The 27,129-nt window shown below is 41.3% G+C and overlaps 1 protein-coding gene and 1 long non-coding RNA gene across 4 annotated transcripts in view; one reads left to right on the forward strand and one right to left on the reverse strand.

The window, feature by feature from the left end:
- LOC128833611 (uncharacterized) overlaps positions 1-9,477 on the reverse strand; it is a 33,314-nt gene extending 23,837 nt beyond the window's left edge. Inside the window, exon 1 of the long non-coding RNA XR_008444300.1 lies at positions 9,402-9,477. This is a non-coding gene — a long non-coding RNA (uncharacterized LOC128833611). The remainder of the gene's footprint in view (positions 1-9,401) is intronic.
- Positions 9,478-23,415: 13,938 nt separating this feature from the next.
- The window catches only part of ECHDC1 (ethylmalonyl-CoA decarboxylase 1), a 44,611-nt gene continuing 40,897 nt past the window's right edge, over positions 23,416-27,129 (forward strand). Inside the window, exon 1 of one of the 3 annotated variants that reach the window (XM_054023902.1) lies at positions 23,416-23,557. The gene's annotated coding sequence lies outside the window, so the exon portion shown is untranslated. Of the gene's footprint in view, positions 23,558-23,584; positions 23,607-23,674; positions 23,835-27,129 lie in introns of those variants that run through there. The other 2 variants (XM_054023904.1, XM_054023903.1) reach the window with 2 other exon arrangements.

A 27,129-nucleotide genomic window follows, 5' to 3' on the forward strand; every position in this document is an offset into this window, starting at 1 on the left:
TGTAACTGCTGGGCATGGAGGTTAATCAAGAAACAGTAAATATTATACAAGTAAATTATGCAAGTGAATTCCTGAGACATTAAGGTCTTGATAATTCCAACCGTGGAAAGAACCATGCACCTTCCTTCTGTCCCTTACCTGTGTCTATTAAGTTCATTATTTTATTTCAATAAAGAGCGATGGTTTCCCTGAATTCCAGTTCTCATTCTAACAGTAAACAGCTAAACGGCATCTAATGTGCTTGTGCTGATTTATAGGGTTTTTTTCCTTTCTCGTCTTCTAAGAAGGCCATGTTGCCAGCTGTTGCAATTTTAACATGTCTTGTGATATTTGGTGTTTTCCATAAAACCCCAGCTCCTGCACTCATGTGATTAAAGTCAGAAGCGCAGATTTCTTTTTTCTTTTTAAGTAATTTTCTAGCCCTTAGGGTTGCAGACAAAAACTTGGAAACATGTACTCTAAAGGCTCAAGAACCAGAAGGCAAACACAAAGAACCTGGCATTTATTATTTTTAAGCCAATCTCATGATTTTTGAGGCCTCAATCATGAGTTACGAATGTTTGGGGTTAGTAGTGCTGAGAAGGTAAAGATTATTGTTACACAATATTATGATGGACAGCGACAATCCACTTTGTGTAACTGCAGGCATCAGGAATACCATACCAGTTAATAATATAGATTCCATATTGGTTTTGCAGAACACCAGAAAGGAGAATACAAAAGTTCCATCATGTGCACAGCAGGGCTTCAATTCAGAAGCTATTTGTGGATATGGGTCTGTGCACTACCTCTCTCCTCTGAACCCGCCTGAATTTTAGCAATGTTTGTTGCTCAGCCCTGTCCCAGGTATTGCTGTATAATATCATCCTACTCAACACCAAATGCAAGACAAATCAAACTAGGAGTTAACTATGTGGCCGAAGTAACGGTGCATCGTGGTTAACTTCGAATTTATATTTCTCCTCCTGCCCGAATATCTTTCTCTTACCTCCCAAGAACAGTACTTTGGAAAAGTAAAGCACTATTATAAGCACTAAGTGGAGTACATATTCTAGTTTGGCACTGTGAGCTTTACAGACATATTAGCTTCCTAATTATTATCTCCCCTCCTGCAAGGTGTTCCAAAACACCTGCATAATAGGTGCTGAGGGAAGGCTAATTTTAGAGCAAACTCATCTTAAAACTATCAGATACTTTTTGGATTGTCTCTACCACTCCCCTTCACCTGGAGACTCAAAGTAGCCGTTGCTGCATTATGTAAGTCTAGAGCACCTTTGTACCCCCAGGTTATTTAATGGGTTGGTCCCCTTTCCAGCATAGTGCATACTGGAAATAACTGGCTATGAACTAGTTTTTTGGGCACTGTTGGGACAATAGACAAGAAACATTCTTCCAAAACAGAAATAAAGGCCATTTAATAGATCTTCTATTGGATGGCATCTGAGATCACTCTGAATATGGACTGAGCTATCAGTCTGATGATTATACCCAGCCCAATCCAATTATGCTGACTTAATGCTTTGCTGTCCAGCTGCCTGACTATGACTGCAGGAGTGAATCAGGAACCGCTAACTAAAGCTCAGATTGGACAGGTGAGAGATACTATCCTGTATTGCTGTTGACTGCGGAGAAATATCTGAAGATTCTCACTTGTTTGGTGGCTGCTTTATCTGTTGATGGGATTTGCCCTTGCCAACTTATGACAATGCTTACTGACTTAGGTTTCATTAAAAGTAACTCTATTCTCATGCGCACACACACACGCATGCACTGAAATATTCAGAAGTACCTGCTTTTTCTCCTAGACTCACAATATGTTACAGTGATATTTACCTTTTGGCCTCTAGGCTGGACTACTGTAATGTGCTCTATTTGGGATTGCTCTTGGAAAGCACTCATAAATTCATAGATTTTAAGGCCAGAAGGGACCACTAATTCTTCTTCTCTGAGCTTCTGCATATTACCAGTCACAGAATTTCCTCTCGATAGCACTGTATTGAGCCCAATAACTTGTGTTTGGCTGAAGCATATTTTCCAGAAAGGTATCCAGACTTGCTCTGAAGACATCAAGAGATGGAGAATCCACTACATCCTTGGGAGTTTGTTCCAGTGGTTAATCACCCTCACTGTTAAAAATATATGCCTTATTTCTAAATTGAATTTGTTGGGCTTCAGCTTTCAGCCATAGGTTCTTGTTCTGATTTTCTCTGGTAGATTGAAGAACTTTTTATTGCCCCAATATTTTCTCCCCATGAAGATACTGATACACCATAAGCAAGTCAAGTCACTTGTAGATTGTGGCTAGTGCTGAATACAGCAGTGCAACTTTTCAAGGGATTTCACCCATGAGAGTCAGTGCTGCCCAAGCTTTACCACCTGGACTGGCTGCCTGTGTGTTCAATGAGGCTTTTCAACTAGTATTTAAGCCTTCAGTAGTATAGAACTAGTCTGCCTGAGGAAATTCCTGTTATCCTAACTGTCCTGACAACTGAACTCAATGGAAATCCCACAGTATAATCTGGGAGGCAGAGCCTTTTCCATCAAGGGTCTGTATCTCTTGACGTAAACCTGTGACTTCTTTCCATGTAAGACTTTGTTGTTTCCCTCTTACAGTGTGTCTGTTTTGTGTGCACTGGTCTAGATTCTGGTGTATATCAGCATAGCTCCATGGGCTTCAGTTGTATCAATATACACCATCTGAGGGTATGGCCTAATGTTATATTTAACTTAGTGCATTTATTGTTGTATGGATACCTGGGTTTCCAGTTTCTTTATTTCCTCTTTGGACATATGTTTGGACTTGTTGCTGTATGTAATTTATGTTTCCGTTATGTTTTGTTAAGGCATTGATCAGACACTTTCAGGTGCCATACATTGATGTTTATTATTAATTATTATTATTATTGTTCTGCAAGAAATATTGAGCTGCCAGGCAATTCCTCCATTTTTAAAATAAGTAACCAAATATTTATTATCACAATGGTTCAACTACTGGCACTAGTGGAATCTGAGGTTCTCTCTGTTTCTTGCCTAGCTAAATGCGGGCAGTCACACTGGTAGCTTCCCCACACTGTCTACAATTGCTGTAGAGATGTGTGTGAAGCTGATGCAATCTCCATGCCAGATCAGATTTAGGCTGTGTCTAAGACCAGACTACACGGTGCATTTAGCAATGAATCATCTTGTTTATATGATCTGAGAGGCTCTGGCATTAAACTGAGCCTTCTCAACTCATTTTCCTTAGCACCGCAGGATGGCACATAAAGGACAATCAGTAACATTAACTAAGTGGCTGCTTTTTAAGTCTATCTGTAACTAAATCTAAGATGATTCTTGAACACTGTAAGTCTGACTTTCACTTCTATCCTGGGGCTGGGCTAAATGGGACAGGGGACTCACCACTATCAAAATGTCTCACTCTCAGGAAGAAACATACAAAGGCACAGCTGGTCCACATTTGTTATATTTTTATCAGTGATCACATCCTACTGTGCCCTCTAGGCAGGTCAACATTTTGAGAAGAAATGTGACATGCTAGGTAGGTTCATTTTGGTTTTCTTACTTAACTGTCTTCTTAATTTCTGACCTAATTCAAATAGCCATCCCTATGAGAAATTGGCATTGATAGATGATGATATTATTAAGCTGTAAAGGTTTGCTTAGGCACACAGATTCAGCCACTGCAAACCTTAGGATTCCTTTTATTGCCATGGATCCAAACTGATGATTCGTCAAAAACAGTTGGCAAATGGATTGGAATATCTCATTTTGCCAGGCTGAAACAAGCACTGACTGCACACTACAGCAATCCACTTTCATCCTCCCACCCCTTCTTTTTTTTTGCTCTTCTGACACTTACCTTCTGCCTTCACTACATAAACTTGCCATTATTATTAATGTTTCTTGCTCCTGTTCTTCCTTGGCTTTACTATATATGGAAAGAACAAAGAAGGAGCTCCTTGGAAAAAAAATGTTATTACTGTTCAGGGATGAAAAACTCACTGCTTCCACGTTGCAGCCCAAACAGTGCAGCTGTACTTCCCAGGCAAAGAGAGCTCAAGTGCAGGCATGTCATGTGAGCCATAAAATCTGCTAAAGCGTGGCAGGAGTTCAGAGAGACAGTTCTGAATGTCTTGGACAAATGTTACAACAATAAAACTCCTCCATGAGCACATTCTGCTCATAGGCAACGGCTATGCAACAATTGTATGCTGGTCTTCTGTGTGGTGGATCAATGCTAAAAGGAGCTGCTTATTCCAGAAATGGTACAAGTCAGAGTACAGTATAGAAATGGCTTTGTAGCAAAAAGTCTTGGTTCTGCCCCTGGATACAAACAGCTGTAAGCAACAGATGCTTCTAAGCCACAAAGATTGGATGTGGAAATGAATCCCAAAGTACCCGGGGATGTGAATGAGCCCTTCCAAACCACATTGCCACACCATGGAACTCAAGTGGCAAAAACTGTCCATTAATATGTGAAAGAGATTGTCTTTGTGTTAGCTTAGGTTTCCTCCTTTAATATGTTTTCTCATTAAGAGTTCTTAAAACGCTGTTTTTAAACTGCTATGTTTCTTTAACAGACCAGGAAAGAAGATTTTGTTTGTAACCCTGGCTGGTGATATACCTGTATGGAGAACACCTGTAAACTCCATAAGCAATGGAATAAGTTGTCTGATGGAGGCGCTAGTGTAAAAAATAGTAATAATAGTTATTCCAGGCAGAAGTGAGCAGGAACGCCAGCTTCTACTTCAGCGAGGCTTAGTGAAACCTCCTTTTTGCAGCCTCTTTTGAACTTACAAGTGTATTTCTTACAGGTTTACTACCATGCAGAGTTGACACTTTTTGCAAATTTGTCACATGGCTCCTAATATTTCCTTTTGCTTTGCCTGAAAGCCCCAGCTTCTGCCGTCTAGTTGTCATGTGAGAATCTCAGCTTTCATTTTAAAAAATAAGTTTCTAGCCCACATGGTTGCAGAGAAAAGCTTGAAAATAACCTGAGTATGACCTATGGGCTCAAAAACCAGAAGAGAAATAAAAAGTACTCAAGGTTTATTATGTCTAACATAATTTCATGATTTTTAAACCAATCTCCTGAATTGGGGGCCTGCCCCATGATTTTTGAACCATTGGGGCTGACAGTACTGTGCCAGCCAGGGTTATAAAACCTTCTTTTCTCCTAGTCCATTACAAAGCCTTAATTAAACATTACAGTTCAGTGTGGCTGGGAACTTCAGCAACCTTTATAAAAACACCATTCTAATCACCCTTCAAGGCCAGTGTGACAAGATAAAGGCACTGCAGCCTATAAAGGGTTAACAGGACCCAGCTGGTCTCGTGGCCTCTTGGAGGCAGAGTATAAAAGGAAGGGGAAGCTGGCTCAAAGGGAGGCTAAGGGGTGGTTGGAGCAAGGAAAGCCTGTGGCGAAGCATTGCCTGGTGGTTTTTCAGTTGATTTGGTTTTGTTTTTTGTAGTTGTTTGGTGGATACTAAACAAGCCCTGGGGAAAGGGCCTTAAAAGTACTGAGGCTTGGAGCTTTATTTCCAACTCCTGGCTGGCGAAACTGTCCACCGGCTTCCAGTCATGTAGCTACCTCGTGCTCATGGATAGGAGCCCTGCTAGTGGATGCTGATGTGAAATAGGCTGATTCATATTGCCTCCCAGGTGCCCCATCCAGTCTCTGCCACTTTGTAGGCTCATTTGAGGTTGTTGGCCAAGCAGGATGTTCAGGCCGTTGGTGTTCCAGACTCCGGGCAGATTTCTACCCCTAGGGGGCCACAGCCTAGCTTCCATCAATGTAACCCAAGCTGTGTATCTGCACATGGTTTGGATTAAGATACATTTAAGCATGTTTTAGTTTGCAGTTTTCTTAAGGAAAATTTGATTAAGCTCCTATTCCTGCTTGAACAAGAAAAGAACAAGTTCAGCACAGCATGACATTCCTGAGTAACAGAGCTGTATCAATGCAAATATATTCCATGAATATCTACTCCGAATTTAGTTATAACAATACCTAGCTCTTATATAGTGCTTTTCCTCCGTATATCTCAAAGCACTTTACAAAGGAGGTCAATAGCATTAGCGCCATATTACAGAAGGAGAAAATAAGGCACATTTTAAATTAATTTGATTTAGCTATGCTTTTGCAATCCTAAACACTGATGTCAGAATCCCTGGTATGCTCATGCAATCAAGCAGCAGAAACAACACTGTAATTTATCTGACCAACCACAATGAACCAACACAAGTTGGATAAAAAAGAAATATTTGTAGAGAAAACTTTGCCTAACCCCCCTCCATCAAATCTCTAAAATGATGAATAAATTAATGGAAATTGCAATCTGCTCACAGATTTTCCATGAGTAGAAAAATAAGTTAAATTAATTGGATGCATTATTCAGTGTGAATTATTTGTTCACCTCCGCAGAGTTGTAAGCTTGTGAAAATTGATTTCTCAGTTTGATAGTGTGAAATAAGTGTTACCTTAGAGTCAGAGAGACCTTGCAAAGTGAGTCTGGATGCAGTTCTTAAATGACCCTGTTAAATTCTATTTTGTTTATGTATGTTTTGAGAATTTATGGCTAGATGTGTTAAAGCAACATGGTAATCTGCGCAAATATGTTTATGCTATATCTGTCTGCTGTGCTGTTAGCTGCTATCCCTAGGCCATCCCGTGGAGATGGAGTCCACGATAAAGTCCTGGGAAAGGCCATTCAAATGCAAAGCCAAAATCACCCTTGACATAAGTAAGAGCCACCCTCTGTATGGCACCTGCTTATGCTAGGACTCACTTTGGCCACAGTGTGAATTATTTAGCTGACACAGTAGTGATTTTGTGGCAGTGATAGGGAGGACCAACCAGTTAAATATACCACAATTAGATTAAATATGCTTGGACTGTTATCAAACAGAATCAGAATGCCCAGAAAAACCTCACAGGTACAGGATCTAGTTGTAATCCTGTTTACCTACTACACCTCTACCCCGATATAATGCGACCCGATATAACACGAATTCAGGTATAACGCGGTAAAGCACCGCTCCGGGCGGGGGGGGGGGGGGCTGCGCGCCCCGGCAGATCAAAGCAAGTTCGATAATACGCGGTTTAACCTATAACGCGGTAAGATTTTTTGGCTCCCGAGGACAGCGTTCTATTGGGGTAGAGGTGTATTTCATCTTGGAGCATCTATCTCCAAAAGTTCCATTTGATTTTTGTAGCTCAGTCATCTATTTGTTATCCCTCACACAACAATGAGACACAGGACAGCAAGAGAAATAAAAGTATAATCCACTTATATATGAATGGCACTTACAGGAAAACAGGTTTGTTCTAGCTACAAAGGCCTTCTGCTCTTGGTTTTATATCACAGCTACCGCTACAGACACCGAAAGTTGTGACATCATAATCATAGTAACCAGTTTGGAAGTCACAGACCTATAGGATTATAATTTCATTTGAGGAACAAATTGCAGGAGCAGATTAATTCCTAAACAAAAACATTTTAATGTTATTGAGTTTTAATATGAATAATCAGGATAATTAATAAACAATTTGTTTTCTCATTTAAAACCAACAACAGGGTAGGAAAATACAGCAAATCTTCCTACTCCGATTTGTCTCTAAATAAAGTATTTCCTGGGATGTCAGCAATTCTTTAATAGTATTAAAAACATTTTTTAACTCTATACCATAGGGACAGTTAAACCTATTCCTATTAACAGCATGCTCCTTTTAATACTACATTTCCAAACACTGGGCTTCTACATAAAAACTACTGCATGATAAGCTTGGAGCCAGATCCTCAGCTGGTGTAAACTGGTGTCACTCCATTGAAGTCACAAAGAGAGGGCTACAACAGTCCATGGAGCTATGCCGATTTACACCAAGTGAGGATCCAGGCCTACTTCTTTTTAAAAAATGAAGCGACGTATATCAAATTATATATACAGTATTGCCAACTTCAGGAGATCAAAGATCATGAGATTTTTTTAAAAGTTGATGATGTGTTTTTTAGGTCAGTCTCTTGATTTCTGAACTCCCCGTACCCACTCTCCCAGATGTACTGGGTAAGGTGATTTGGACCCCTGCTGCAAGAGCTCTGACCCCCACATCTGCCCATCTCCTGCCCAGCAATGAATCTTGTCCCCCATCATTTCTGTCCCCACCCAACCCCCCTCAATTCAGCCCCCCATTGTAGGAGCTGGATTTTATAATGTACTGTGAGAATTAATGTATGATTTGATCTCATCCTGTCAGCCACCCTTTTTGAACAGCAGAAAGGAATGACAGACCAGAACAATCCTTATGACTGATTATGGTCACCCTTTTGTTTTAGGATAAGTTATAATGTCTACTATGGTTTCCTATATGTATTACAATACAGGCACGCTAGTTAAATATACATTTCTTTGTTTTAAGGTTTTAGTAAGTAAGAGACAGGATTCTCTATTGTGTCTATGTTAAGTAGATTAGAGGAACATTGAAGGCCTGGGTCTCACTGTAAATTGTCTTGGTTATTGATTGTAAAACTTAGCAAGGTTTAATTTGCAATGCCTTTTTGCTGGATATAAAATACTACTGTTTGTATTCTCAGTCTGTTTGTGTGAATGAGGAATGTGTGCATCAGGAAAAGATAAGGTGTGAAGGCCATTGTTATAGCCAGAGTCAAGGAAGAAGGAGTGAAGAGACTTAAAATACATCAAAGAATCATCAACGTTCATCCATAATGAAGGGCAGATTGACGACCCTGAGGTAAAGGCTGGCACCCCTAAGAACAATTGATTAAATCGGACAAAGGACAGGATGGCCCTCTCGAGGTGTATTGGAATGTTTACACCAATGAAGAAGTAACTGGTCACAAACTGACACAGCAAAATCCATAGGCTTCAACAGAGAAAAAAACCTATAAGAACAGTGTGCTTGGCCATGGGACTTTGGGTTCAGCTTGCCACAGTGCAGGAGCATCGGATCGCGACTGATAGAGCCCCGCTCCCCTCTGCGACCAATCTGGCTGGCCACTATAAACATCACTGGCAGGGGTGTGTGTGTGTGTGTGTGTGTGTGTGTGTGTGTGTGTGTGTGTGTGTGTGTGTGTGTGTGTGTGTGTGTGTGTGTGTGTGTGTGTGTGTGAAAAGCATATGCTAACTGTGGTATTCTCAATAAATGCTGTGTATTTACCTTCCTCTATAAAGATCCCGTGTACTTTGTATGAGCATAACACCATCAGTTCAGCCCCCCACCCCATCAACCCCCACTGCTCTCAGTTCACCCCCCCCAGCGCTCACCCCATCTGCTCAGAATCCACCATCAACACAACTCCCTCCTCCCCCTGCATCAGCTCCCACCATACTCACTTCAGCTCCCCTGCAGCCCCCAGACTGTAGTTCAGCCCTCCCAGCCTCACCTCTGCTCCTGAGGGTTCTTCACCCTCTGCAGACCTGGAGGGGCTACAGTGGGGTCCTCTCTCCCACTTCCAAGACCGACAGCGAGAGCCCCGGCTGTCCCAAAGCTGGGGCTGACAGCGGGAATTCCAGCCAACTGGGACTGGCTGACAATGGGAGTCTCTACTCATGGCGGCCACGCAAGGAGGGGCTCCGTGGTCAGCCCCAGGTAGCTCTGGCTCTCTCTGTCAGCCCCAAGGTCAGCTGCATCTGAAAAAAAAAAAAAATCCTGATATTTGAGAGTTCTATCGTGGATCATGAGTCAGGCTTCATTTTACTTAGAAATCGCACCTCTCGCGATTAATTCATGAGAGTTGGCATGTCTGTATACCAGGGGTTGGCAACCTTTCAGAAGTGCTGTGCCGCGTCTTCATTTATTCACTCTAATTTAAGGTTTCGCGTGCCAGTAATACATTTTAACGTTTTTAGAAGGTCTCGTTCTATAAGTCTATAATATATAACTAAACTATTGTATGTAAAGTAAATAAGGTTTTTAAAATGTTTAAGAAGCTTCATTGAAAATTAAATTAAAATGCAGAGCCCCCCGGACCGGTGGCCAGGACCCGGGCAGTGTGAGTGTCACTGAAAATCAGCTTGCGTGCCGCCTTCGGCACGCGTGTCATAGGTTGCCTACCCTGCTGTATACAGTGAAAACATCTTGTTCAATTGCAGGGTCCAAAAAAAGAAGAACGATGAAGCTAACAATGTCACTTGGTTCATAACTGCCTGTTGAGATTGTTTCTTTTTTATAAAATTTGAACTATGGAGATAATAGAAACAAAATAACAGTGAGCAGAAAAGAAAGGAACATAGAACAACAAAGAGGTAGAAAAAGAAGGGGATACGTTAAGGGATTTTTCAGTTTTGTCACTGTTAGCGACCATCTCAGTATCACAGAATTTTTTCTTTTACCATTTCACATGGAATCTCTGAACACGGCAGGGGAGTAGGCTAGCACAATAAAGCTGTATGAAAATGCCTCAGTTCTTTAATGTAAACACTTTCCTGCTGCATCCCAAGCAACTAGTACTTTCATATAATTCAGTCATATGCCACCTAGTGACCTTTCTAGAAGTTACAACACATCATTTATTAAAAACGCCTACATTAGACATGTTGTAGCCATTAGAGTGACAAGGTGGGTGAGGTAATACCTTTTATTGGACCAACTTCCCCTGGTGAGAGAGACAAGCTTTTTGAGCTACACAGAGCTCTTCTTCAGGTCAGGGAAAGGCACTCAGAGTGTCACAGCTACATACAAGGTGGAACGGATTGTTTAGCATAAGGTGAAGTGCCCATTCACACCTCTGAGGGCTAGAGGATTACAGATTGTTGTAATAAACTATAAATCCAATGTCTTTATTAAGCCCATGATTTTTTGTGTCTAACAAAGTTATGAATTTAAGCTCCTGTGGTCATCTTTTGAAGGTGTTGACATTAGACATGAGAATGTCTGAGATGTTCCTCTCTGGAACAGCTGATACAAAACTTTTTAAGGGTTCTGCTCAAAATTAGTCGTAGTAGATGAGATCCATATGCTAAAATATATTTGTTTTTGTTCATGTGTTTTAATATTGTTCATGCAAATGCTATAGCACTGGTGGTGTTTTGTAGAGGTCCAGATCACTAAGGCCCACACCTACAATGAGCCTACCTCAGATGGACCCTCACTGAGGATTGGGACCTAAAACTTAACATACAGATAACTGTAATAACTGCTCTTTAAAAATATTTAATAAGCTACCAGGAAGGGAATAAGGAATGAAGGAAGGAAATTTAGCAGGCAGAAGCGCCCTGATTCTAAAAGCACTTAAGCATATGCTTAAATTCCACCAGAATCAATGGGACTATTTATGTGCTTAAGTGCTTTGCTGAATTAGGACCAAAGAGAGCAAGTGAGGATGGGTAGGTGGTAGGAGCTTTATATAACTGTAGTCTGGAGCATCTGGATCTTCTGTCAATGCATGTGCACCCCTTAATAATTAATTGAGGCTCATGAAGATTTCAAAGGGAGAGCATTTCATACTCTATATTCCTGACACTGCAAACGCTTAAGTCTATGGGCTACGTTACTCACAAAAGTAGTCCTATTATCTTGAGTGGAGCTATTTGTAAGTAAAGTTACACACTTCATGAAGTGTTTGCTGGATCAGGGCTGTATTTTGTAACATGTTGTTGTGTTTGTTCATTTTTACTAAGGTTATATAATTTCTATAAACATCTGGATCTGATATTAAAGGGTTCTCTATTGTAATGATGTTTTTTATATTTCCAGGGAAACTTATTTATTTTAAGTACCCTTTACCGTTAAATGACAGAACAATGTCTTTGGTGAGTTACAAAATGTGTTAGCTTTTTTTCAATTGTGTTTTTTATGTGCAATTTGGAAAAAAAAAAATCAGACAAATCAAAAATAGCAAAAGAATCGACACTTTGTTATTGATGCAGGAACGTCTGCAGTTATGATCTTATTTACTGGTTGGCCAGAATGCATAAAGAGGATCTATACTTGCCCTAATTAATGGCCTATTTTCAGGGAATGCTTTTAATTAAAAGTGACATTTATGCTGTCAAGGCTCCTTCCCCACTCTGAACTTTAGGGTACAGATGTGGGGGCCTGCATGAAAACTTATAAGCTTAACTGCCAGCTTAGATCTGGCCTGCTGCCACCACTCCCATGTGCTAATTCCCTTCCCTGGGTAGCCTTGAGAGACTCTTCACCAATTCCCTGGTGAATACAGATCCAAACCCCTTGGATCTTAAAACAAGGAGAAATTAACCATCCTCCCTCCAACTCCTGGTGGATCAAGATCCAACCCCCTTGGATCTAAAAACAAGGAAAAATCAATCAGGTTCTTAAAAAGAAGGCTTTTAATTAAAGAAAAAGGTAAAAATCATCTCTGTAAAATCAGGATGGAAAATAACTTTACAGGGCAATCAAACTTAAAGAGCCCAGAGGATCCCCCTCTAGCCTTAGGTTCAAAGTTACAGCAAACAGAGGTAAACACCCTAGTAAAGGTACATTTACAAGTTGAGAAAACAAAGATAAAACTAACACGCCTTGCCTGGCTGTACTTACAAGTTTGAAATATGAGAGACTTGTTCAGAGAGATTTGGAGAGCATGGATTGATGTCTGGTCCCTCTCAGTCCCAAGAGCGAACTCCCCCCAAAACAAAGAGCACAAACAAAAGCCTTCCCCCCACCAAGATTTGAAAGTATCTTGTCCCCTTATTGGTCCTTTGGGTCAGGTGTCAGCCAGGTTACCTGAGCTTCTTAACTCTTTACAGGTAAAAGGATTTTGGTGTCTCTGGCCAGGAGGGATTATAGTATGGTACACAGGAGGGCTGTTACCCTTCCCTTTATAGTTATGACATATGCAATGGAGCAAAGTGATGCATGATTTTATCACTTGGCCTATTTCTGTATGGTTCTAATGCTCTTGAAGAAAAAGGTGGGGTGCACTTTTTTCTGAAAGTTTTGTAGAACACAGAAGGAGAAGTGAGGAAGGAGGAGTGAGATGCAAGAGACACAAACTTGGTGTGTATATTTGTATGTATTTTAATGTGCTCAATATATTTCCATACAGAGTTGATGACAGTCAGGGTCATCCCTAGTGAACCGAATATGGTAATGTGACTGGAATCCAGAAATTCCTGAGATCTAATACGTCTTAAAATGTCATTCTAAATGGTGAATCCTCGTTGCGTGGGTGTATTTACAGTGGGATCCTGTACAGGGACTGGTTCTTTGCCCTATTTAACATTATGACTTGGAAAATATGAGATCATCGCTGAAAGTTTGCAGATGACACAGAAATTGGGGGAGTGGAAAATAATGAGGAGGAAAGGTCACTGAGAGCAATCTGGATTGCTTGGTAAACTAGGCACTATCAAACAATATGCATTTTAATATGGCTAAATGTATACATCTAGAAACAAAGAATGTAGGCCATACTTACAGCATAGGGACTCTATCCTGGGAAGCAGGGACTCTGAAAAAGATTTGAGAGTTGTGGGGGATAATCAGCTGAACATGAGTTCCCAATATGACACTGTGGCCAAAAGGGCAAAAGGGATCCTGAGATGTATAAACGGGAATCCCAAATAGGAGTAGAGAGGTTATTTTACATCTGTATTTGGCACTTGTGCAGCCACTGCTGGAATACTGTATCCATTACCAGTGTCTACACTTCAAGAAGCATGTTGATAAATTGGACAGGGTTCAGAGAAGAGGCACGAGAATGATTAAAGGGTTAGAAAACATGCCAAATAGTGATAAATGCATATAACTCAGTCTATTTAGATTAATAAAGAGAAGGTTATAGGATGGCCTGATTAGTCTATCGGTATCTACACAAGGAGCAAATATTTAATAACGGGCTCTTCAATCTAGCAGAGAAAGGTGAAACACAATCCAATGACTGGAAGTTGAATCTAGACAAATTCAGACTGGAAATAAGGCATATGTTTTTGACAGTGAGCGTAATTAACCATTGAAACAAATCACCAAGGACTGTGGTGGATTCTCCATCATTTTTAAATCAAGATTGGATGTGTTTCTAAAAGATCTGCTCTAGGAATGATTTGGAGGAATTCCATGGCCTGTGTTATACAGGAGGTCAGACTAGATGGATCACAGTGATCCCTTCTGGTCTTGGAATCTCTGAAGCTAAGCCGGAATCTACCACTGTCTTGTTATGTGAAATAGTGTTCTGCTATGAAAAGTGACTACAAGGAATAGCGTCACAAAGTTCCATGTGTTTTGTATTTCAATAATGTTTCTAACTGTCAGCCTTGCAAACTCCGCCTGGGATCTGAAAGTCAAGCTTTGTTCTTTCTGGCTGGTATGCCATCAGCAGTAATAAAGGAGATGCTCAGGTGTAAGTGATGGTGAATTTGGCCCTGCAGTTGGAATTTAGTTAATTGAGATGATGACTTCACTCCCATAATTGTATTGGTTTTGCAGTGTGAAAAGGAGATGATGGGAGTATTGAAATCAATGGGACTACTTGCATGAGTAAAGAGCTACACACACTAAGGTCAAACCCACATCCTTTACTACCCTATCTGATGATTTTATTGTTTTAGAGTCTCTCTTGTCATAATACAATGTACAGAAAATAGATACAAACGTGTTCAAGGGACTCTAAACCTGAAATACATCAATATCTTAAATTCCAAAACCAGGAGTGCCATTAATTTCTATCCACGTTCCTCCATTCCTAATTCCATTGTCTGCCACCTAGTTCTGTACGTGACACAACAATACCAGGACCTACCAGACTACCACAGAGTATTGTTTATGAAGCAATGGTCAGGTTTGTGCTACTTACCCTAACTGCTGCTAGGTGGCAATATGCTACCTAGAAAACCATGAGATTTGCAGTTTTCAGTATCTCTTTGCTTAGTTAGGTGTAGCTCTCACTTTGCCATAGATCCTGTCCTATTTATTTATTCCCTTTCCCAAGGAGGGATTTGTTTCTCTTAGCAGGACCTACAGAAAGCCACAACCCACTCAGGAGATTTCTAAATTAGGATAACTGTTTTCCAGAAACAGATGTAGAACTAAATGCTGTAGCCAAGTATATATTAACGGGGGGTCGGGGGGGGGGGGTGGAAATACCCTCAGAATGGAAGAGGAAAGACTCCCTTAAAACAAAGAAGGGGTCATAGGCCCACTGCTGCAGTATTTCCCTTTCTACTACCAGAATTAATAGGAATTAACCCTTTGGTTGTTGGAGGTTATTACAACTTGAGACTGCGCTATTTCATGATTCTACTGTTCTCTTTAAAATTTCCTAAGGGAATTCTATAGTGTTCTCACCAAACCTAACTGGTGCTTTTTAACAATATAAAGGCTTTGGGGGTATCTATTCAGATGAGAAAAAATTCTACCCAAAATGAATTAAAAATGCACATTTTCACTGAAGTCCCTTATGATTTGGCCATTTTGTGTCTCTTCTCTGCAACATCCATTCAAACTTTATACTACTAAAATCAACATTGAGGTAATATTCAATACCAAAGTATCACCTACATATTTGTTTTAAATCACCATATTCAATCAACAAGACCAATGTCAGGAATGTTTGTATTTGACACCTGGACTGAAAAACTGTGTTAAAAAATGTGAAGATAAAGTAGATGCAAACCTTCCACCACAACAAACACATTAACATTATAAGGAGAATAGGGAGTTGGGGGAGAGGAAATATTGGTAGTGTGTATTAGCATGGCTATAAAGGGTCTTTGGGAGAATTAGTTCATGTTTGCTGAACACTTTGAAAATGTAAAGTACTATATAAGAACTAAGTATATGTATTTTCATCTCCAATACACACACATCTGAATACAAAAGGATGAGATTGTCTCTTCACACTATATGTAATTCATGTGATTTGAAGTGAATGGAGTAACACTGGTATTAACATCAGAATGAGAATGAAACCCTAACATCCCAGTGGAGCAATATTGTAGTGACTAATGAACAGTTGTTTCACTTCTGGGCTGTGTTCTCCATGCTGAAATAAGTATCATATTCTGAGCTAGTTGCACAATTGTTCTGGAATGAAAGAGAGATTAACCCCTTTAATTAAACTGACTTTGTATTGAAATGTGTCTATATTTAGTAACCCAGATTGCTAGAGCTGCAAAAAGTAGTTCCCATCTAAATGCTTATCAATCTGGGATCTGGTAAATGTCTGCTCTTGCTGAAACGTTTTATTCTAGGCTGATTTTATAATGCCTGTGGGTATCTGTGTGCAGATACCATTCTTGGGATTATATAGCCTGAGCAATATCAATTTCTCTTGTTGATGATCTTGCCACCTGTTTGTTTTCTACATGTGTATACTTCTGTATTGCACTTTGAAAACTTTTGGGGGTTTAGAAGTATTTTTATTGAAAAAATACCTTTAGTCCTCTCCTCAGCAAACATGAACTGAGAAACAGAAACATTAAACAATTAGATCATTTAGATTTGCTATTAACTTCAATGCAGACAGGATTTCACCCCAAAAGTTATTTAAGAAAGCAATCACTATCATTATGCCAAATCAGATGTGCACAAGTCAGTGAGAAGATATGGGAGAAGGAGGTTTCATTAACGAGGCAGAAGGCTAATCTACACTGTGTTAGAACATGTAACTAGCATTCAAGGCTTTGCCATATGGGCATGTTACACGGCAGTAACTTTAGTTAGGGCTTGTCTACATTTAAAATGAAACAGTTGCACTGTGCTGCTTTAGTGCTTCACTGTAGACACTACCTATGCCAATGGGAGCGATTCTCCCGTTGCTGTAAGTAATCCACCTCCCGGAGAGATGATAGCTAGGTTGACAGAAGAATTCTTCTGTTAACCTAGTGCTGTCTACACAGGGACTTAGGTTGACTTAACTGCACGGTTCAAGGCTGTGGATTATTCACATCCCTGAGTGATGTAGTTATGCCGACCTAATTTTCTAGTGAAGACCAGGCCTTAGTTGCCTTGAAGTACCTTGCATCCACACACAACCTTTTTTTTTTTTTTTTTCTTTTTTTTAAAGCAAATTATTTGGCCTCTGGGGTTGCAGTATGTAATCCTCCTTGGAACAGGAGTAACTCAACTTTGCAGTGTGTTTGTTTGCTTTAAGGCTCATGTGGACCCATTCCAAATTATTTAGCTTCTGGCAGTCCTCCAACTACAATCTCTACAGTGCATTGCTTCAGACCTAGATCAACCTGTCTTTGTACCTGTGCATGCCCTCAACTTCTCTGGAATCATCTTAACTGGATGCCATCTCTCTGTTTCAATCCTGGCAAGCAGCCAGGAGCGTTCCTTTTTTATATCAGGCACTAGTGAATTCACATACCCATTAGAGTAGCCATCCCCGAATCCCCCATACTTCCACGTGGACCCCTTCAGAGATCCTGGACTTGACGGCTGTTTTTGGAGAGCTGCATGTTCAGTCCCAGCTGTCATCAGAATGCAAACATCTAAAAGTTGAAGCCAGAGCACACAAAGGAGAGGGATCACTCCTGAAGCTGGTCTCAGTGCCAAAACAAAGCAAACAAGCTCCGACACAAGTACCTGTGGAAAAGTGACCAGAACAGGGCCTAGGGTATTGCAAAAGTGCAGTCCAGGTAAGTGGGAGCAAGTGATACTACCACCAAATCAAAGAATGATGTGGTAGATAGTTTTCCACAGAGCCCTGCAGACAGCATGGCTAGCAACCCAAACCCCTTTGACCCAATGTATGCTATGGGGCTCAGCCAGAAGATTTCACAGGGCAGCCAAGAACAGTATGAACCAGGAAATTTGGAGATTATGCAAGCGTCCCAGCAGCCAGCCTCAAAATGCTGCAGAGGAGATCTGTATGTGTAAGTATTATGCGCTGGATTATATTACTACTGCATAGGGGACATTAAACTACTTTTCTGGGTATAAGCTGTCCTCTGCCATGTTGGGCAGAGCCAAGGGTCTCTCTCCACCTTTTTCAGCATTTAACAAACCCCCAGTGTGCTCAAAATGGAATCTGTTTTATTTCCCTGTTGTATCAAATCCCACAGTGTGATGGAATACACCCCTGTATTCACACCCTACACACTATTGTAGTAACCTTTGTACAAAATAGGCCTTGAGGTATCACTTGAAAACTAATAACTTGCTGGTCAATAATATCATGGTGAAATGTATGTAAAGTTATGAACATAAGCTGAAATGGTGACTGAAGTGTGTTTATCAGAAAAGTCTGGGAAGTGGGTAAACCTGTTTCTCAAAGACAAAGGACAAGTTGATGCCCCTAGCCAGGTGGCCTATCAACTTTGATGACATCACCTATCAAGTGGCCATTCTTTGGCATGGAAGGGGGGTAAGGCAAGTGACAAGGGAGGTCAGCATTTCTGAATGCACAGGTGAAAAGAAATAGCATGGAACTTCCTCTACCAGATTCCCTGTTTCTTTGCTCTCAGCTGGAGAGAACTTTATCTAGGGGTCACTCTCAGGAAAATGCATTTTAAAGGGGAGCCGGACCATAAAAGTGAGGGGCAAAAACACCCCAAGTTCTCTATCCATCTCTCTTTTTCACATAAGAGGCCAAAAGATGCAGCCACTGGACCTTGGGAACACATCCTGGCCTGAGAGTTTGGTCAGCAATGTCACTTGAACATGTGGCAAGAGACTTCACCTTGAACCAAGTCTAATTGGTTAAGTTTAGAAAGTGTTTTATCTTTATTTTTCCTGTAACTATTTATGATGTTAATGCCTTATACTTGTACTCACTTAAAACCTATCCCTTTACAGTTAAATAAACTTGTTTTATTCTTTAATCAAAACTAATCCAGTGTTGGACTATGTGGGTAACTCCATCTGTGGTGGCAAACTGTTGTACCTTAATCCCCTTAGAGGGGCAATGGACCTAGAAGAGGGCTGGACAGTGCAGAACATATGTATTTTTTGTGGGGGAAAATTGGGACTGGGAGTGTGATGTGGTCACCCTGCATGTGGTAACCAAGTCTGCTGGAAGTCAGAGAGTGACTGGAGTGTTTGCTAACAGGTTGCTGGCGTCAGAATTGCTGACAGGGCTGTGGCTATACAGACACTCTTAGGCTTGGTCTACACTGGGGGGGGGAGGGAAATCGATCTAAGATACGCAACTTCAGCTACGAGAATAGCGTAGCTGAAGTCGACGTATCTTAGATCGACTTAGAATCACTTACTTCGCATCCTCACGGTGCGGGATCGATGGCTGCCGCTCCCCCGTCGACTTTGCTTCTGCCTCTCGCTGAGCTGGAGTTCAGCAGTCGATGGGAGAGCGATCGGGGATCGATTTATCGCGTCTACACTACACGTGATAAATGGATCCCCGATAGATAGATAGATCGCTACCTGCCGATCCAGCGGGTAGTGTAGACGTACCCTTAGTGTGACCTGCATGCCGTTTGGTTGTTTGTGAAGGGCCCAGGTTGGGGGCCATAGCAGCAGAGAATTGCAAGGCACCTCAGGTTGCAGGGCAGGTGGTGACAGAGCCCTTCACTGGTCTGGATTGCACCCTGGAATGTCATATACAGTCATTGGATATACTTGCCACCTCCATTCTTCCCGAGCCCAAATTGCTGCCTGCTCACTCTCCCATCCTCAACCCCCTCTTCCTTGGCCTTCCCCCCCTCACTCCAGATGTCAGCACCATGGGGATTAAAAAATCAAATGTGCTGCATGGCAAATGTGTAGCAGCAGATACAGAAAGAGAAAAAGCAATAGGAAACAGAAAAGTTACCTTGTCTAATGGTTTCATTAATGCACTCAGTTTTTAGTACAGTTGAAATTTCATTAGGTAAATGGCCCAAATGAGGCTACAGAGATTTCAAGTGGCATAGAGGTCTTAAGCTATTTGGGTTTAGAACAGTTACTGCAGAATTGTATTAATTTTGCAGTGAACTTTACGCTGATCTACAGCATAAAGGAGAACTTAAAGCAAAGATAGTGGTGTCTTTTTGGCACATGCACTGGAAGGCAAAGTGTCTTGGGACTGCCCACATAGCTAGTGATTCCTTTTCACTCCTGCACCAGCTAGGTGGACACCATTCTGGTGAATAGCAGCACTGCATATCTTGCTGGCTTGCCCATTGCCTTTTTAAACAAGACCCTCTGTCTCCTGGGGACTTGCTTTTGGGTAACAACATCCAATGAAAAGGCAGATTGCAGAGGGGCACATGCAATTACTAACCTGCAGACCGCTGCCTCCCACCCACCTAAAACCAAAGACAGCCACCCAAATGTCCATCCACTCTTAGCCCTCACTCATCTGAAACCAACATAGCTACCCAAACACGCATCCTTTGCTGCAGGGACCCTATGCAAGGGGGAACTAATTTGGAAAACATCTTACCATTGCAAAGGGAGTCCCAGCATGTCACGAGAATATGGGAATGGTACTCCAAAACAGTGGGAAAAGAAACATTATATCATTGTTGGCATGGAGACTGGTTTTGGGACAATAAGTACTTGTGCTTTTTCTGATTTCCCTTAGCAATTGTAATGCCACACCCCATGAGCAAAGAAGAGTCTGAAAGCTCTCCGATTAAACAATCAAAAGGCAAGTGAGGATATGTTCCAGGAGCTAGTGAACTCAACCCAAAAGACAGTCATTAAGGCAGACTTGTGGAGGGATGGTTTCCTGGAGCAGTCTCAAAGGACTGAAATGGAGTGCCTGGCTCTGGAAAGGAACATGACACAGACGACTCAGAAGCAAACAGTTGTGATAGAGCATGTTGTGTTACATTCTGATGTACTGCAAATTGTAGAGAATACACCACACTGACTACCGATTCAGTAAGTCTAATGGCAAGCCCTTCCCACAACAATCAGCCCTCCAGAAAATGAAGGAGAACCCTTTCAACTGTATCACCTGCAGGAGTTTGTGAGCTCTCCTTAAGATGGGTATGCCGTAGTTTCATTGGTTTTATGTTTGCTCCACGTTCTTGTTTAATTGTTTTTGTTTTTATCCAAGAAAAAATGTGTTACCTGAGTTTTTTGTTAACTCAGTACATTCATTTCGGTACAACTCTATGGAAATATGTCATCCAGGGTATGTCTACACTGCAAATAAAAACCTGCGGCTGGCCCATGCCAGCTGACTCGAGTCCGGCTGTGGGGCTGTTTCATTGCAGTGTAGATGTCTGGGCCCAAGCTGCAGCCTGAGCTCTGGGACTCTCCCACCTTGCAGGGTACTAGACCCCAGTATTTGCAGGGTACTCCAGCCAAACCCAGTCCAGTTTTGAATCACTACACTGTCACACCAGTCACTTCTAGTTGATTGAACCCAGAAGCAGTGTTCCACTGAGTAAAGATGTTCCAGATAAATACCCTGCAGAACTAACTGCTCAATTTCCTCCTCCTCTATTAGCCATATCCATAGCATCAACATCCCTACGAAACCACTGAGCCACATCCATCCATCAGTCTGACTGCAAACGCGTGTGCATCATCCTGTTTGTATTAACGACTATCATGATCATAGTGCTCAGCACTGGATCCTCCATGCTGCCTGACAGCAGTTTGAAAATGGTAATGTTAAAATTAACAGCTGCCAGGAGAGGAATCATGGGAGTTTTAGTCTGTTCCCCAGTTGCAGAATTCCTGTAATTCCCAGTAGGCATCCTGAAAATCCACTGCATGAAAAATCACAGAGCATAGAGCGAAGTGACACTGTGAATTCAACCAGTGACCAGGAGAGATAAATGCATAAACTGCTAAAGCTTGAACTAAAGAGTCAAACCTCTATAACAATGCACATTCTTGGCAGATTGGCATAGAGGAGGCCCTGTAACACACAGTCACAAGTGGGTTACGATTGCACCAGGGGATATCTGTCCAGGATGCTGAGTGGTTAATTTTAAAAAGCAGAGCTGTGTAGATGCAATGATTAACAAGAAAAGTGCCTTAAACTGGTATAATACCAGCATAGCCTAGTGGATAGAGTTCTGCAGGGGTTCTATCCTTGGTCTGTCACTGGCATGTTAGAGTGGGTCGACACAGCAATTAAACACTCATGACTGGCCCATGTCAGCTGGCTCCGGCTGTTTAATTGTGGCATAGACATTTGGGCTTTTGCTGAAGCCCAGGCTCTCGGGCCCTCCAGCCTTGCAAGCTCGAGTCAGCTGCCACAGGTATTTAATTGCTGTGTAGACATACCTTGAGATGGCCTTGGGGAAATCACTTCTCCCGTCTACCTCATGTTCTCTATCTGTAAAATGGGGTTAATTATAGTGATCTCCTTTGTAAAGCACTTTGAGATCTACTGAGGAAAAGTGCTATCAAAGAGCTAGGTATTATTCAGCTTTATAAAGTTAAATTGCCCTTTAGAGCTAATCCAATGTAATCTCCTTATGTAGACATGGCTTCTGTGTAAACAAGGACAGTCATGTTTAACATTGTATTCCCACCTTGAACCACAACCATTTGATATAATGGTGAGCACAGGAGTTCCTCTCTATCCCGAGTGATAAATCACGTTTAACATCATGTTAGTTGCTATGACTCCTCAGGGTACTGTCTCACGCTGCAAGAAATAATTGAGCAAGGAGATATAAAAATAAAATGTGTGAGACTGTAAGTGTCCACTTAAATCACACACAGAAAATTTTCCTTTTTTCCCAGCAAGAAACTGTAAAAATATAGCAAAATGCCCCTCATTGCCCCCAAACCTCAATATTAAGCAGGGATGTGAATACATATAGCAAAATCCTGGTGGGGAGAGGGAAAGATGGTAACACAAAGAAAACTGACATCCTTGTCACATATGTGCACAACAAACGTGCAAACATATTTAAGCAAAACTACTTACAGACATCTGAAGAAGTGAGGTTCTTACCCACGAAAGCTTATGCTCCCAATACTTCTGTTAGTCTTAAAGGTGCCACAGGACCCTCTGTTGCTTTTTACTTACAGACAGTGTTATATATTTGAAGGACTAAATAACAGAATGAATGAATAACCAAAACTAAGGAGGGAACCATTTCTATTAAGCTATACGTTACCATACATTTTCATACTTTGACAAACTTACCTTTGGTCCTGACAAAATACTGCAAGCATATTGAGTACCCCGCACACAATTCAGTAGGCGAGGGTGACATCACTGATGGAGAGTGGGTGTCCTGTATGTCCGAGGCATATTCTCACTAAGCAATTAGGGCTTTGAAAATATGTCTAATTTGGGGGAATCTGGTCTATCCCAAAGGGAAAATTATTGCTCTCCAGAAGTAGTGTGATGGCCCCACAGATAAGCTCTCTCTGGCAGGGATGGTTTAGCAGCATGGGCCGCAGAATGAGCAAGCAGAGGCAGGGTGATCAGCCCAAGGCTCCCTGTAGCTGGTGGCAGCATTTTAACACCTCTCCACTCCAGATCATGAGTGGGTCACAGTCTCCCGCCCTGCGGCACTGACTCCCTGCCTTCCCCTTAGCCCCAGCCCTTGTCACTGTGCCACACACAACGACAGCAGAGTTCCAGCTCCTCTCTGCTGACCTGACTGGGCCCTTTTACACACGGTGCTGGTTTCCGGGGGGGCCTCTTTCCCCGCAGCACGTTGTGCTGCTTGTCCTGGAGCTGGAGCAGCAACTTGCTGCAGGGAGTAGAACCAGGTCAGTGACTCGCTGGGCTGGAGCTAATGCACCCTCTGTTAACCCAGGGGTAGGGAATCTCAGCGCCCGCCCCCCCTTGGGGTGGCTCCTCTCCTTACTTCCCCCAATCTCTCTCCTCTGCCCCATGATTATTAATTAACCCTGGGATTGTAGGTTCTCATCTGTCCCACCCTATCCCTGATATTAATCCCTTCCAGGCTGGCGTCTTTTTTCCTTCCCCAGTGTGAACCCCGGGAATTTGGGTTCTCCTCTCTGTCTCGCTCCCCCTTGCGCCAAGGTAAAATTAGTACCTGTTTGGTTCTCATCTCCTCCTCCCCAACCCCCCTCGTATCATATTGTCCCCCCAAATTGTAAGTCCTTGATGTTGCTATTTAACTCCCACCCAGATAATACTGGTCAGTTTGCTTTCTCTTTCCCCTCTTTGGCCATATTCATATATATATTTCCCCGTGGAGTTTTAGAAGGTACTTTAGTTTGTTTTTCCTGCCTTTGATAATTAAAAAGGCAATTGTAAACGGTGATACAAAATGTGGGGGTGGGTTGATTGGTTGGTTTGGTGGTGGGTTTTTGTTTGTTTTGCTAAGCTGTTTGAAAGACTGTTGTAAAAGTGTATAGAAGTGTATAGAAATCTGACACGTGATTTGATAGTGAAATGGGAATGTGCAATATTCACAGAAAATTAGGCACTTACAGGCCTATTTTGCTTCAAATAAATGTGTGATTATTCTAAGTCTTGCCACAAATCTCTTTGTTTCTCTTCTCCCATCTTTACAAACTGCAGGTTAAAATGGAGCTAGGGTAGTAAATATCTCTTTGTTACTTAAGAGAGAAAAATCCTTAAGAGCAGCTCTAGTTTTCACAGAAAGTGAATATTACCTGAATAAATTCAAAGCTAAGGTTCCACTTCTAATCAAACACTAGAAATATATGCAAATGCAGAGTCAGGGTCACCTGGACAATCTTAAACCTTCCTAGTGTTAGGATGGGGTTTTAATCTTAGTTGCTGGAGTGGATCAAATGCTGTGAATTTTGAAATGCTAGTGACCTTTCCTTGGTTCTCCCTGCCCCAGGAGATTCTGTTATGAAGCTGTCTGTAGCCTCATGAGGCTGCTTGTTTTCTGTCTGCATGTTACTTAATAGTGTTCAGACCCTGTTCCTTTTTAATGCTAAGCTCTGCTGATTATTAACACCATGTTTAGGAGCTCTTGCCATTGTGGCAAGAGCTGAATTGCTACTTCACATACACATTAAATGCAAAATAGCAATCTTTTGAAGAAGGAGGGTTTGATAAGGATTTTAAGGTGTCTGCAGACTGTAGACATTTCAAATCCACTTAGAAGGTGAGGAGCTCTGGGGTACGATGAAGTGAGTTTTAGCCCATGAAAGCTTATGCTCAAATTTGTCTCTAAGGTGTCACAAATACTCCTGGTTCTTTTTGCTGATACAGACTAACACGGCTACCACTTTGAAACCTGGTATAATACAAGTGTATCTAGGATACCTAAGTGTAATCTCACCTCACTGTGCATCTGGCATGTGAGCTATTAAATTTTTGTTAGAGACTTGTAGTTCTAGATATAGCAGCTACGTGTCTATACTAAGTGTCATAACACTTGAAGAAGAGCTCTGTGTAGCTCAAAAGATTGTCTTTTTCATCAACAGAAGTTGGTCCAATGAAATATATGACCTCACCCATCTTGTCTCTTTAATATTCTGGGAACAACACTGCAAATAACAACGCTTTTATATTTGATACTATGTGAGGGAATTGTCCTGAATTATTGTCTGGAATCCAGTAACTTTCGGTGAAGAGTTGTAAAACCTGTCACTTTTTCAGAAATGTGTGTGGTGTTAAAGACAGGAACAGTTTGGTGTGTCTTAAATAGGCAGGTGCATTTAGGATTATAGGGACACTGTTGTCTGGAAAATTACACTTCTATCTGAAAAGCTGTACCTACTATTGTTACAGAACCTCTGAGATTAGTTGGGGATTGGTCCTGCTTGAGCAGGGGGTTGGACTAGATGACCTCCTGAGGTCCCTTCCAACCCTGAGAACAGAGCATGGAGGAAATACTTATTTTTCTCTGGTTTTTAAATTTGTATACTTTCTGCAATTTGGCAGCATCATTTTTGCAGATGATCAGTTGCATCACTGTCATGCACTGCCTGACAGCGGCTCAAGTGTATACTCTGCAGGAGGATAGCAAAATAGAAATTGAAGAGGCAGTAGACAGGCATGTGAACAGACAGACATGTGGGAAGGAAGGATGGTCCAGTGGTTAGGGCACTAGCCTAGTACTTGGATTCAGTTCTCTGCTGTGCCACAAACTTCCTGTGTGACCTTGAGAACTGCAGCACAGAGAGACTATGTGACTTGCCCATCTGTAAAATAGAGATAATAGTACTTCCTTACCTCACAAGGAAGGATAAATCCCTTGTGAAGATAAAATGTGAGGCACTCAGGTAACTTGGTGATATAAGTATCTAAGATAGAAAGGGAAGGTGGGATACACATGACTGAATTTGGTGTTACTTTTGAGCCCACCCCAAAGACTCCTGTAAACATACCTAAAGATTAAAGAGAATGCTCTAACTTTTTTTTTAATTAAATGGTGTTCTGTCACAAGACTGAATCTTTTAAAAAAAATTAGTCAATTTAAAAAAATCATGTTGACTAAGTCCTTTAAATATAAAATAGTACCCAAGCAGTCCGTCAACAAGACATAAGCTCACTTCTTAATTTTCAGAGTCACTGGCGTGGTTCTGAACATTGTGAAAGCAACCCATCAAATTTTTCCCCAAGATCAGCTAATACTATGTGCTGGGATGGTGAAATATTTTGGATTTTAAGCTTTTGATAATATTATATCTATTTTAAACAGTCAGAAAGAAAGTCTTTCTTTCTCTGTGTCAATATGCCTTGTTTTAACTGTTTCCTTTAGGCCCTGATCCTATATGCTGTTCTTTGCAGATGTACTCCTGCATCCATGAGAGTTTGCAAGATCAGCCTTATCTGCTAAAATCAGGGACTTTCTTTATACTTCACTTTGTATAGCATCTTGCTGGACCTTAAGGAACAATAATAATAATAAACATATGATTCTCTTGCATTCTGTATTTCCATAGCTTCTACTGTTATATTTTACTCTGAATTTTGAAATACCAGGCTAACATTTGTGGATTTGGTGAAACTACAATGTTCTCTTGAGATTTTAAGTTTAATATTTATAACTTTAGCTCCATCAATGATGAAGCCTTTTGTCTAGAAAATTCCTTACATTTTTGAATAATGTCTATGACATTTGACATTGATTTTTGGTTTCTAAAAGATATATTTATTGGTCTGGACATCTCGACATTATTAACATGATGCTCATAGAATAAGTTCGTCAATTATCAGTGAAGAGTCATGGACTAAAATGGAGGTATGTTCTATTGAAGCTTTGTTGTCTATGGGTGCAGACAACCTAAGGTGCAATGTGATGGTAGATCTGACCCAGCTTTACCAGAGTCCATATGAATATTATAATGCCTGCATGGGCTCATGCAAGTATCTTAAGATATTCCATCTC

Source organism: Malaclemys terrapin, chromosome 3, assembly GCF_027887155.1.
Source record: "Malaclemys terrapin pileata isolate rMalTer1 chromosome 3, rMalTer1.hap1, whole genome shotgun sequence".
NCBI classification, from domain to species: domain Eukaryota; kingdom Metazoa; phylum Chordata; order Testudines; family Emydidae; genus Malaclemys; species Malaclemys terrapin.